Here is a 13,594-nt window from a genome sequence, read left to right on the forward strand (position 1 = left end):
CGGGTTCGGGTCCCTAGCTCACGGCGGAGCAAGGACCCTTAAAAGTCACAGGCGCGTAGCCTGTGAACTGGAGACTCGGCGGGCACCTTTGCCCCCCCCCGACGTCGTGAAATAGCCTTTTTAAAGGCTACAGATCAGCCGAGGGTGCGGGGAGCGGTGCTGAGAGTCGCTCTCACCCAGCCTGCGAAGCGAAGCCGCGTCGCCATTAGCGGAGAGCGCTGACTTCTTCCGAGGATTTTGGACTTAAAAAAGAGCAACTTTCCGTGAGTAGGATTGGGCTTGCATTAAAAATTGGACACTAAATCAAGGAATTTGGGCACCGAGACGGATAAGCATTAAAAAGGAAGTCTGCTTTCCGTCCTGCAGCAAGATTAAAGCGAAAGACAGCTAAGCTGTAACTTTTGACAGGAGAGTTTATGAGTTTAGAAACCCAACACCAAGCAAAGAACTCCCCCCCCCCAGAAGGCAGGAGAGGGGGGGAAGAAGATTTTAAAGGGATTCCCTGCCTGATTTAAAGGAGATTGAACTATTTACCGCTGCTTATCTACCTGGGGGTCGGACTGCCGGAGGAAAGGAACCGGCCAAGGACGGTCGTTACAAAAAAGGCTAGAAAGTAACTGATATACAGACTTTGGCTACTCTCAACTTGAAACATCGTATTTGGCTACATTGTAAGTTATTTGCAGGACACTATCGATTCGGATCTTTTAAAAAGAAAAGGACTTGGAGGGCTTTTGCTTTTTGGAAGTGTGGGAACAATTGGAAGCTTAGGAACAGACTTTACGCCCTCTAGAGGATTGGGACAGTTAAAACCTGAGAGCTTCTCTTTATTGACAGCGTAAGAATGTGGGAATGACCTTGAACGAAAGACTTTGTTATGGCAGATGGTAAACAGAAAGAAGATTCACAAGAAACAACTCTGAGATCTGGTAGACAATACAAAGTGGATTCTTCTATGCAAAGAAGGGCCTCTGTATCAGGGGCCTCAGGAACTGCAGCTGTCACAAAGGCAAGAGTCAAAACAATGTCTTCGGAAGAAGCGTTTACAAAGGCCTTGGGAAAAATAAGTGATTCTCTAGAGGAATTAAAGAAACAAGGTGCTGAAACAAACAAGAAAATTGAAGAAATTTCTGGGAAAATTGATTTAAATACTAAAAGTATAACTGACCTTGGGAATAAAGTGAACTCTAATGCAGAAGCAATTGGGAAACTACTGGAAGATTCATCTACAACGCGAAAGATAGCTGAAGAAGCTAAGGAAATTGCCACTGTTGTTGAAGGGAAACTTCCACCGGTGTACAGGAAACTGGATGAGTATGAACTGACATTTTCTATGCAGGATATGCAACGCAAGGAGAAAAATCTGAGGATTAGACTTGTGCCGGAAAAGGAGGGAGACAACTTGGTGGATTATTTGACAAAAGAGTTTTCTGATTTTTGGAAACAAGATCTGAAAGAAGAAGAGTTCAAAATAGAGAGTGCATTTAGGTTGGGAATAAGACAGAAGAAGAATAGACCCAGAGACTGCTTGATAACTCTAAGATCCAAAGAAGAGCGAGATAAAATATTGAACCTGCACTACCAAACAACCCTTCGAATCGAGGATTTTCACATTGAGATTTTTAAAGATATCCCTAAAAGTATCTTGGATGCAAGAGGTCCTTATAAGGATCTGGTGACACTACTGAAGAGGAACTACATACTATTTAGGTGGGAGTTTCCCCAAGGCCTGTCTTTTAAATATAAGGGGAAGAAAAGAAGAATAAAAACAGTGAGTGATAAAGACAAGTTCCTGGGAGAACACGAAGAAGACCTACAGAAAGAGACCCATCCAGGAGAAGGACATCCTTCAAGATTAGATACGGATACAGAACCACCGACAAAGGACGAACAACAATTGGGAGCTGTAGGAGGAACTAAATAACCCCATCATGGCTTTGCAACTTCTAACTTGGAATTGTAATGGTCTAAACAACCCCCGAAAAAGGAAAAATATATTTCATGCTTTAAAGAAAGACCAATTGGACTTGATTTGTTTACAAGAGACCCACGTGACAAGAACACATAGAAAATTGTTAATAAACAAGAGATTGGGACAAGAATTTATATCTTCAGATAAAGTTAAAAAAAGAGGAGTGGTGATCTACGCAAAGGAAAATTTGCAGCCAAAACAAATCTTTAAAGATGATCAAGGAAGATTTCTGGCAATTGAAATTCAATTTCAAGGAGAAAAATTTGTGATAGTGGGGATATATGCACCAAATGAAGGGAAAGCAGAATTTTTTAAGAAGTTGCATGAGATTTTAATGGACTATATGGATTACAAACTGATTATGATGGGAGACATGAATGGAGTAGTTTCAACAAATATGGACAAAGCACAAAGACAGGTAGTCACAAAAGACGGAAGACTACCAAAAACTTTCTTTGAAATGACTGACAATATGGACTTGATTGATATCTGGAGAACAAAACACCCATTAGAAAGAGAGGGAACCTTCTTTTCTGAAGCCAAAATGACATGGACACGGATTGACCAAATTTGGGTGTCTAGCAGTATGGCGTCGAATATAAAGAAAGTGGAAATCTGCCCAAAAACCTTCTCCGACCACAACGCAGTCAAGATGGTGATGAAGCAAACAACAACTGGTTCCTTCAGATGGAGAATGAATGACACCTTATTTAGAGACGAGGAGATTTGTAAGAAGGCCCAAAAAACTTTGAAAGATTATTTTGAAACCAACTTAAGGACTAAAGTAGAAAAAAGAATAGTATGGGACGCAAGCAAAGCCGTGATGAGAGGGTTTTTGATACAACAAAATTTAATAAAGAAAAGAAAGCAAAATGAGAGGAAAGAGAAAATTTTGGAAAAGATAAAAGAAGGGGAAAGGAAACTAAGATTGAAGCCAAAATCACAAGAGATTTTAAGAGAAATCAAATTGTATCAAACACAATACATGGAACTGATGAATCAAGAAATAGAATGGAAAATTAAACAAATGAGGCAAAAGACCTTCGAATCGGCAGATAAATGTGGCAAGTTATTGGCTTGGCAAATAAAGAAGAGACAAAAACTCAACACGGTAACAAATTTAGAAGTGGATGGAAAGAACATATGCAACCCAGTGGAAATTAGGAACTGTTTCCAGAGCTACTTTAGACAATTGTACACACAAGGGCCGCAGAAAGATAAAGACATACAACAATTCCTCGAGAAAAATGGGCTGAAAAAGATCTCCCAGGAAAGTAAGACAATTTTGAACCAGGAGATATCAGCACAGGAAATAGAAGATGCCATTCAAAACATGGCGTTGGGCAAATCACCGGGACCGGATGGATTGACTTCCAAATACTATAAAGTTTTGAAGGAAGGGCTTATACAACCTCTGAAGGAAGTCTGCAATGAGATTATGGAGGGGAGAAGGGCACCCGATACGTGGAGAGAGGCCTACATTACACTTATACCAAAGACAGAGACTGAAAAGACCCAACTTAAGAACTACCGACCCATCTCCTTACTAAATGTGGATTACAAAATCTTTGCTGATGTTTTAGCAAAGAGACTGAAAAGAGTTTTGATGGAGGAGATTCATGGAGACCAGGCGGGCTTTCTCCCGAAAAGGCATTTGTCGGATAATGTAAGGAATATAATTGACATTTTGGAGAAGTTGGAAGTGAATATAAACACTAAGGCTGTTTTGATATTTGTGGACGCCGAGAAAGCCTTTGACAATATTTCTTGGAGTTTCATGTTGAAGAACCTCCGGGGGATGGGGGTAGGCCAAGGGTTCGAAAATGGTATAGGTGCAATATATTCTGAACAGAAAGCTAAACTAATTGTAAATAATGTGGTAACAGAAGAGTTTAAGATTGAAAAAGGGACACGACAGGGGTGCCCTATCTCCCCATTACTCTTTATATCGGTCCTCGAGGTTTTGCTTAATATGATCAGGAGGGACCAGTTGGTTAAAGGGATTCAGGTCGGAGCTAAACAATATAAACTGAGAGCATTTGCAGATGACCTAGTACTCACATTGCAAGAGCCAGAAGCTAGCACAAAAAGAGTTTTGGAAATAATTCAAGAGTTTGGTCAATTGGCAGGATTTAAATTGAATAAGTCAAAGACTAAGGTATTGGAGAAAAATTTAACACAGACTGAAAAAGAAAGGTTTCAGAATGAGACGGGGTTGACTGTGGTTAAAAAAGTGAAATATTTGGGTGTGAACATGACAGCTAAAAATGTGAATTTATTCAAAGATAACTATGAAAAAACTTGGACAGAAGTGAAAAAAGATCTGGAGATTTGGTCAAATCTGAAGCTTTCCTTGTTAGGTCGAATTGCAGTCATAAAGATGAATGTATTGCCAAGAATGTTGTTTTTGTTTCAAGCATTACAAATTATGGACAAAATGGATTGTTTCAAGAAGTGGCAGAAAGATATATCTAAATTTGTCTGGCAGGGCAAGAAGCCCAGAATAAAATTCAAGATATTAACGGATTCAAAGGAAAGAGGGGGGTTTGCCCTGCCAGACTTTAAATTGTACTATGAAGCGGCAGCTTTCTGCTGGCTAAAAGAATGGCTGCTTCTTGAAAACACAGACATTTTGGATTTGGAAGGATTTAACAATATTTTTGGGTGGCATGCATATTTGTGGTATGACAAGGTTAAAGCGCATAAAAGTTTCAAAAATCATATTGTCAGAAAAGCACTATTAAATGTCTGGGTTAGATATAAGGACCTGCTGGAAAATAAGACTCCAAGATGGCTATCACCAATGGAAGCCAAGGCAGTCAAAAAGCTAAATATGGAGTCGAAATGGCCAAGATATTGGGAAATTTTGGAAAAAGAAGGGGACAAATTGAGATTGCAGAGTTTTGAAAAAATAAAAGGGAAGGTGAGAGACTGGTTACATTATCATCAAATAAATGAAGTGTTTAAATTAGACAGTAAAATAGGCTTCCAGGTGGAAAAATCAAAATTAGAGACTGAACTGTTAGAATCTAGTACTAAGAATTTGTCAAAAATGTATGATCTGCTGCTGAAATGGAATACACAAGATGAAACAGTAAAATCAAGTAGGATTAAATGGGCTCAGGACATCGGTCATAACATTATGTTCGCTGATTGGGAAAAGTTGTGGACCACCGGGTTGAAGTTTACGGCGTGTAACGCCTTAAGAGAAAACATAATGAAAATGATTTATAGGTGGTCAAGCTTGCAAAGATCTACCATTTGCCTGATAATAAATGTTGGAAATGTAAAGAAAAGGAAGGTACATTCTTTCACCTCTGGTGGACGTGCCCGAAGATTAAGGCATTCTGGGAAATGATCTATAATGAACTTAAAAAGGTATTTAAATATACGTTCCCAAAGAAACCAGAGGCCTTTCTCTTGGGTATCGTCGGCCAGGGGGTGTTAAAGACGGATATAACTTTCTTTATGTATGCTACAACAGCAGCTAGAATACTTATTGCAAAGTACTGGAAGACACAGGATCTACCCACACTGGAAGAATGGCAGATGAAGGTGATGGACTACATGGGTTTGGCAGAAATGACGAGCAGAATCCGAGACCAGGGAAGAGAAGCGGCGGAAGAGGAGTGGAAGAAGTTTAAGGATTACTTAAAGAAATACTATAAAATTAATGACAGTTAGAATGATGTTGGGCTTAAAATAAAATAAATGGTTACTATTAGTAATGGTTAAGACAGAGAGAATAAGGATGATTAACATAAATCTATAATAAAATAAGGGAAGATTCGCTGAATAATTGTAAGAACTTGGAATACAGAAACGGGAAGCAAGAGGAAGTCGAGGAAGTAAGGTCTAAGAAATTAGGACATGAAATGGTACTTGTTTTTTGTTCTGTTAACGTGTGTGGTTTGTTTTTGTATGTTTTGTTTGTGTTAATATAAAAGCTGTTTAATAAAAAATATTATAAAAAAAAATATACTTAAAAGAAGAGTAACAGCAGACAATATTTTTTTTAAAAAAATATAATGCTGGCAAGCATAGTTTAAGCTTGTTGGATCTACTGTATTTATTTCTTAGTAGAAATCCAAGTTCTCCCGCAAAAGTAAGCCAGATGCTAAATTAGAATTTAAGAACAGGCTGCACCTGAGAACATTCTGGGCCTACCAATTTGTTTCCAGGAACAGATGATGATGATGATGATTAAAGTTTTTTATACACCCATCTTACATAGCAGTATTACTGTAAGATACAAAGATGATTAAGAACAATACAAGAAGATATAAGACTAGTAAACTTAAAGATGCAATATAACCATGAAACAGAGCAATCTAAAGCCATATGCTCTATTAATAAACAACTCATAGCTCTTACCATGGTCAACCCAGATTCTCTGTCTAGCCATTTTTTAACAAAAAAAAATCTTGCCTGTATGTTTGTTCTTTAGATCTTATGTAGATTCATAGATTCATAGAATTGTATAGTCTGTTGCTTCTACTGCTGCCTTTTCCTCAACAACTATATGTGTAGCATTATCAGAGGTGGTTTTTTTTTTTGGGGGGGGGTGATCATGTTAGGATTCTCCTACTCGCGTATAGGACCCTGGCAGAGACACATGTCCAACTGGCATGTTCTCTCCCTCCTGGTAAGTCATTCGGGAGCTTCAAAAGCTTTCTCCAGCCCTAACATCACAGCGACTGATGCCAAGTTGCATTAGCACACTCTAGGATACTGCAGAGTGTTAGCAGTTCACATAACAAATTCAGCAGCACAGCATTTTGGCTAATCTACTTTGTTTATATATAATACATTGTACCTCAGCTTCTTCCTCTTTCTCATCAGACAGCAAAGAGAAAGGACAGAGGACAAATGTCCTACATCACAGAACACAGTAACATCAAAACATCCTGTCTCCGTCACTTCCCACTATGTGGAATGAAAACATACACCGTCATGTGATAGACAACAATCCCATGACTACAAGCACGGAGCAAGAATCCTAACAGATCGTGTGCCAATAAAGTGCTCTGGGCACAATGTTCTCTCCCAGATCTTCCTTGTTTTCATGGCTTCCTGAAGAGATGGAGTAACTATGACATACCATAAGATCTAGGATAGGAATGTGATGGTATGCATCCTTCACTTTCCTACTCTGTCCCTCTCAGATGCAGAGCTTTCAAAACTGCCATGGAAAACTATTTCAGAGGTATGTGGAGGATATTAAGAGCATTAACCAGTAAGCATTCCCTGTTGTTTACTCCCCCCCCCCCCACTACCTTTTAAAGGTTTCATGTAGAAATCTGTTTCTTCCAACTTGGGACTCAACCCTGCAAATTTGACACTGGGCTCAACTGAAGGTTGTGCTGGAAAGACTCTCCTTGCAGCCCAAGTTATCCCCAGCCCACTCCTACCTTCTCCCAGGAAAACACAGATGCCCTTTTCCAATAAGCGATTGAATGAGCAATTGGAGTTGTGTATTAGAGAGAGTGATGAAAGTATCACCGGCTGAATTTGGTTTGACAGGCAGCTTCTTTTATGCACAGAGTCTCTTGTGACTTGAAGGATACTCCCACCTCCCCTGTACTTGATTGGGTCCAGATGGAAGAAAGGACTATGCGGTGCCCAGGCCAAAATAAAAAATAAAATAATGTGTACATTTGATTCACTCCCTGCCCCCAAGAATTGGATCTTCATAGATATCCCCCCTCCCCCAGGTTTTTGTTGTATGTGTCTTTTACGGTTGTTCTCTGTATCAAAAAATGATTAAATAAATTTTCAAAAAAAATAAAAATAAAGAAAGAAAATAACAAGTGCAGACAACTGCTGGAGATGTGGGAGTAAAAATGCGAACTTAGTACATATGATGATTAACTGCCTGATGATAAGATCATTTGGTGCGAGGTGAGGATATTTATAGCGAGAGTAATAAAAAGAAATTGTTATTTAGGGGAACTGAATTGAATTCTCAATTATATTCCGGAAACGTGGGAGATTTCAAGGGGTAAAAAAAAATGGATGTACTGTGCTATATTAGGAGCAAAAAAAACTTGTTTTGATGAATTGGGAGAGCCGCAAAAAGATTCCATCGAGCACATGGCTTGATAATATGGACAGATTAGCTACATACGAACGAATTGCATGTCGACGCAAATTGTTGTTGTTTAGTCGTTTAGTCGTGTCCGACTCTTCGTGACCCCATGGACCAGAGCACGCCAGGCACTCCTATCTTCCACTGCGTCCCGCAGTTTGGTCAGACTCATGTTTGTGGCTTCGAGAACACTGTCCAACCATCTCGTCCTCTGTCCTCTGCTTGGCAACTTACTCCTTTTTAAATCAACCCCTAGTGAGGCATCTGATCATAGCCTGCATTTTTATCAAGGCTTATATTTTGATCAGATTCCTGTATTCCAAAAATGAGCTTAAATTCACAAATGTTTCCTTTCGAGACAGGACACCAGCAGGCAAGGTCTTTGTCAGAGGCCCCTTTGGTTTATTGCGGTCATAAAACAGGCTGGGAGCAAAAGGTCACACTGACCATACAAATTATAGAATACAATCAAGGTTGCAAAAATACAATTAATTATTGTGCCTCCCATTAAACTTGAGCCACATCTTCCTAAGGTTAAAAGGGCAAGAGCTAATACAAACAGCAGCTGGCTAGGGAAGAGGCCTCTCTCTCTCTGAAGCTGCTTTGAAGCTTCAGAGAATTTAGAGAACTTATAGAACTTAGCTTTTACTAAGTTCTTTTTTTACTTAGACAAGATCTTTGCTTCTAAAAATCTATATATGTTATGTATGAAATATTGGCTTAAATGTAATTATGCAAAGGATTTAGAAAGTAAGAAATTATAGAATCATAGAAGAAGTTGGAATAGACCACGAGGGCCATTGGGTCCGGACCCCTGCCAGACAGAGAGACGCCATCGGAGCACTCCTGACATATGGTTGTCAAGCCTCTGCTTAATGACCTCCAAGGAAGGAGATCTTTCATTGATAATGTGTGGGAAGGTGAACAAAAAGATCTGTTCAGATAAAATTAGCCACCATCTGTTTTGGAGTGAATAGGGCAATAGGGCAAAAGATGAAATGTTAGTTAAGGCGCCTAGTCTAGGGCAAAAGGTTATCTGGTAATTAAGGTGCCTTGTAGAGGTTAATGGCTGTTTGCCAATTATAAATAGAAGGAAATATAGCTCTTTGTCTCCCATAAAAGGTAATAGGAAATGGGTGTATCTTTTATGATTGGTTCTAGCAAACAGCCAATAGGAATTTTAACCAGGCTGATTGGACAGAGGCAGCCAAAGGAGGAGCAAGGGGGCTGAGCTGAGGGAATATAAGTGCTGGCCATAATGGCAGGAGGCCAGGCCAGAGCTTGGTAACCATATACCACTGTGCCTCATATTTATTTGTCTGACAAATAAATTATTATTTTAATTTCTCTATTGCTGCGTTGAATATTTCATTCCAGCTAAGCGTTAACCACAAGCAGGGTGCTACACTAGCAGAAGCCAGGATATGTCAAACCTCTACTGTCGGAGGTGGAATGTATCTCAATTTCTATTGCTGGGTATTGCAAGTGGGGAGAGGGGTGTTGGAATCAACTCCTGCCATTGGGCTTCTCACTGGCATGTGGTGGCCACGGTGAGAACAAGATGCTGGACTAAATGGGCTTTTGGCCTGATCCGGCAGCGATCTTCTTATGTAAGTTTGACCTCTTCTTGTGTAGTTTAAGAGCAATAATATTAATAAAAAATGTATGTCCCAATTAGGAGTGGGGCAAAATCCATTTGGTTTGCAAGCTTTTCTAATTTGCACTTTCTGAACTAGTAAGTGAACAAAATAAAATTGAAGGTCATTCCCACTTGGGCCTTCATAGAGGTAGTCTTAATAATAATGATAATAATTTTATTATTTATACCCCGCCCATCTGGCCGGGCCTCCCCAGCCACTCTGGGCAGCTTCCCAAAAAATATTAAAATACTATAATACATCAAACATTCCCTAAAGAGGGCTGCGTTCAGATGTCTTCTAAAAGTCTGGTAGTTGTTGTTCTCTTTGACATCTGGTGGGAGGGCGTTCCACAGGGAGGGCGCCACTACCGAGAAGGCCCTCTGCCTGGTTCCCTGCAACTTGGCTTCTCGCAGTGAGTGAACTGCCAGAAGGCCCTCAGTGCTGGACCTCAGTGTCCGGGTAGAACGATGGAGGTGGAGACGCTCCTTCAGATATACTGGACCGAGGCCGTTTAGGGCTTTAAAGGTCAGCACCAACACTTTGAATTGTGCTCGGAAATGTACTGGGAGCCAATGTAGGTCTTTCAAGACCAGTGTTATATGGCCTCAGCGGCCGCTCCCAGTCACCAGTCTGGCTGCCGCGTTCTGGATTAGTCTTCATTTTCTAGGCATGGTTCAGGAGAATTTGGGTGGAGATGTTTCTACTTCTGTACTCAGTCAAGTTAGAGATGACACCAAAATGCTCCTGAACCAGGCATAGAAAACGAAGACCACCTCTATGAGGGTTCAAGTGGGAGTGACCCTAAATTTTATTCTAGGTGTAGTCCAAAGTTGAATAAATAGCTGTAGCAACACAGGTGAAAGTTTGGGTAAATAAGCCCTTCAGAACGGTTGGGTTTCTCTCTTTGTCTCACCCTCTGCTGTCATTAATTATCCAAGATCCCTAGATCACCTTAGAAAACCCTGCCGTCATCATTAATATACAACTATTGTTTCTTCTGCTGGGGGTAGCAAGATGCAATAGTATGTACTTTTCTCCCATACCCATTCACGATCTTACAGGTTTATGAAGAATTTTATTGTCAGTGCTTCAAGAGCCTGCACAGTCTCTTTGACTAGATACAATAGCAGAACAAAATACCGTATTTTTCGCCCTATAGGATGCACTTTTTCCCCTCCAAAAATGAAGGGGAAACGTGTGTGCTTCCTGTGGGGGGAATGCAGGCTTTCGCTGAAGCCTAGAGAGCGAGAGGCGTCGGTGCGCAATGACCCCTCTTGCTCTCCAGGCTTCAGGAAGCTATCCGCAAGCCTCGCGCGCCTGGCGGGAGGTCCCGCTGTGCGCGCAAGGCTTGGGGCAGCAGCCTGCAGCCCAAAGCACGGGGCACGCTGCAGAGCATGCCCCGTGCTTCGGGCAGATGTCCGCAAGCCTCGCGCACCCAGTGGGAGGTCCCGCCGGGCTCGCAAGGCTTGCAGGCAGCAGCCTGTTCTGGGGGCTGGGGTTGGGGGAAGCTCGGGCTTCCCCCGCGCCAGCCCTGCGCCTGGGGGGGAAATCATTTTTTTTTCTTTATTCCCCCCCCCAAAAATCTAGGTGCATCCTATGGGGCGGAAAATACTGTAATTTCCTGCGCATACCATGTGGAAACATGCTTTGCTTTTCCCGTTTCAAACTTAAAAAGGTAAAGGTCCCCTGGCAGTTTAGTCCAGTCACGAACGCCTCTGGGGTTGTGGCACTCATCTTCTTTACTGGCCGAGGGAGCCGACGTTTGTCCACAGACAGTTTTTCCAGTTCATGTAGCCAGCAATTTGGAGGTGAGGCCTAATTGCTCAGCTACTTTCATCTGGCACGGTTGTAATCAGCTTCACCTGGCTGGGGTGTGTGTGTCCCCCCATGATCTAGGCCAGAAAAGCAATCAACCCATAGCACTCCTGTGAGCAATTAAGTAAGCAGGAGTCTGCAATAGATGGAGACTTAATTGTGCAAGGCATCCTGGTCTTCCATAACATCTCAGCAGTGCCACAGGCTGATAGCATCCATGCCATGCTGCATCGAGGCAGTAATTGATGCAAAAGGGGCCCAAACCACGTACTGAGTACATATGCTTGCTTCTACTTCTCAGAGGTCCAATGTTGCTTTATTTGCAGTCCTTGTTTTGCTGATTTCATTTAATATTCTAATTTTCTAAGATTGATAATTTGGGGTTTTCATCAGCTGTACACCATGATCATCACAATTATAACAAATAAAGGTTTGATATATCTCACTTTGCATGTCATGAGTCTATCTCATATATTAGTTTCACCTTTTAAGTTGAATTACTGAAATAAATGAACTTTTCCGAGTTTCATCTGTATTTTGATACTGTTGTTAATTTCAGTTTGCATTGATACTTATTAGTGTTATATAGTGCTATGTCTTACCCTTGCTTCCCAGATGTTTCTCCTAGCAAGAGTTTAAATCTGCTACCAATTTGTGATTGCAGGTACTTGTACCATTCCAATGTTCTGCAACGGCCACTGTGCCACAAACATATAAAAACGATCAGCTACTACATACTATGCAGATATAATATTATATAACAGTTATCTAATCTTTTCAGGGAGTCCTAGAAATCTGAGGGAGAACTTATGATTTTGCATCAACGGGTAATTTCCAGAACGCCTACGTATACCATATTTGAGGAAGAATCAGAGGTAAAAGTAACAAATCAATTTGGAAATCATTTAAAAGAACAGATGTTCTTTGTGCTGTTGCACTCCATTTAAACCCTTAATATTTCACGCTGACCTAATTGTTCCCATAAACCAAGGGCTATGAACTGTGCATGTTTTTCCACAAACGAACCAGCACAATTCCTCCTTCGATGACAGGCCTGTGGTAGGAACTCTTCAGGCATCCTTCTTAAAGAGAGAGAGAGATGCTTTATTTTGCTAAAAGCAATTATAATGAGGGGGCCAACACCCATCTCTTGCAGGGGTGCAATTAGTGCCAGCGCTGTCTGTTAAGAGTTTCAGTGTAATCTTTGACACCTCCCTTTCTATGGAGGCGCAGGTTGCAGCTACAATAAAGGCAGCATTTTTCCATCTCCGCCGTGCTAAACAGATGGTCCCTTACCTCTCTCACCCTGATCTTGCCACTGTGATCCATGCGACGGTCACCTCCAGACTTGATTATTGTAACTATTTCTACATGGGGCTGCCCTTGAGACTGACCCAGAAACTCCAGTGGGTGCAGAATGCCACAGTGAGACTCCTTACTGCGGGATCACATTCACCCAGTGCTATACCAGCTGCACTGGTTCCTAGTGGAGTACAGGATCAAGTTTAAGGTTCTGGTTTAAACCTTTAAAGCCCTGTACGACCTAGGACCTTGTATCTACAGGACTGCCTCTCCTGGTATGTCCCACAGAGGACCTTACGGTCTTCAAATAAAAACCTCTTGGAGATCCTGGGCCACAGGGAGGTTAGACTGGCCTCGACCAGAGCCAGGCCTTTTTCGGCCGTGGCCCCGATCTGGTGGAACTCTCTGTCACAAGAGACTAGGGCCCTACAGGACTTGACATCTTTCAGCAGGGCCTGCAAGATGGAGCTGTTCCGCCAGGCCTTTGGCCAAGGCACAGTCTGACCCCCTCTTTCCTTCTGTAATCTTTATAGTACTCTAACCCCTTGGTTGCCATTAATTTGATTCCAAATTGATTCTAGAATATATTTTAATTAATTGACGGTGCAATTTTATGTACACTGTGCTATTTTACCTGTTGTTAGCTGCTATGAGCTCAGCTTTGGCCGGGGAGGGTGGGATACTAATAAAAAAATATTATTATTATTATTTATGAATGAAGCTGTCTACACTGAAAGCCCCTTAATGGGCATGCTTGTAGTTTGGCAGACCTCATCC

The sequence above is a fragment of the Podarcis filfolensis genome (assembly GCF_964270895.1).
Source record: "Podarcis filfolensis genome assembly, chromosome: 3".
NCBI classification, from domain to species: Eukaryota; Metazoa; Chordata; class Lepidosauria; order Squamata; family Lacertidae; genus Podarcis; species Podarcis filfolensis.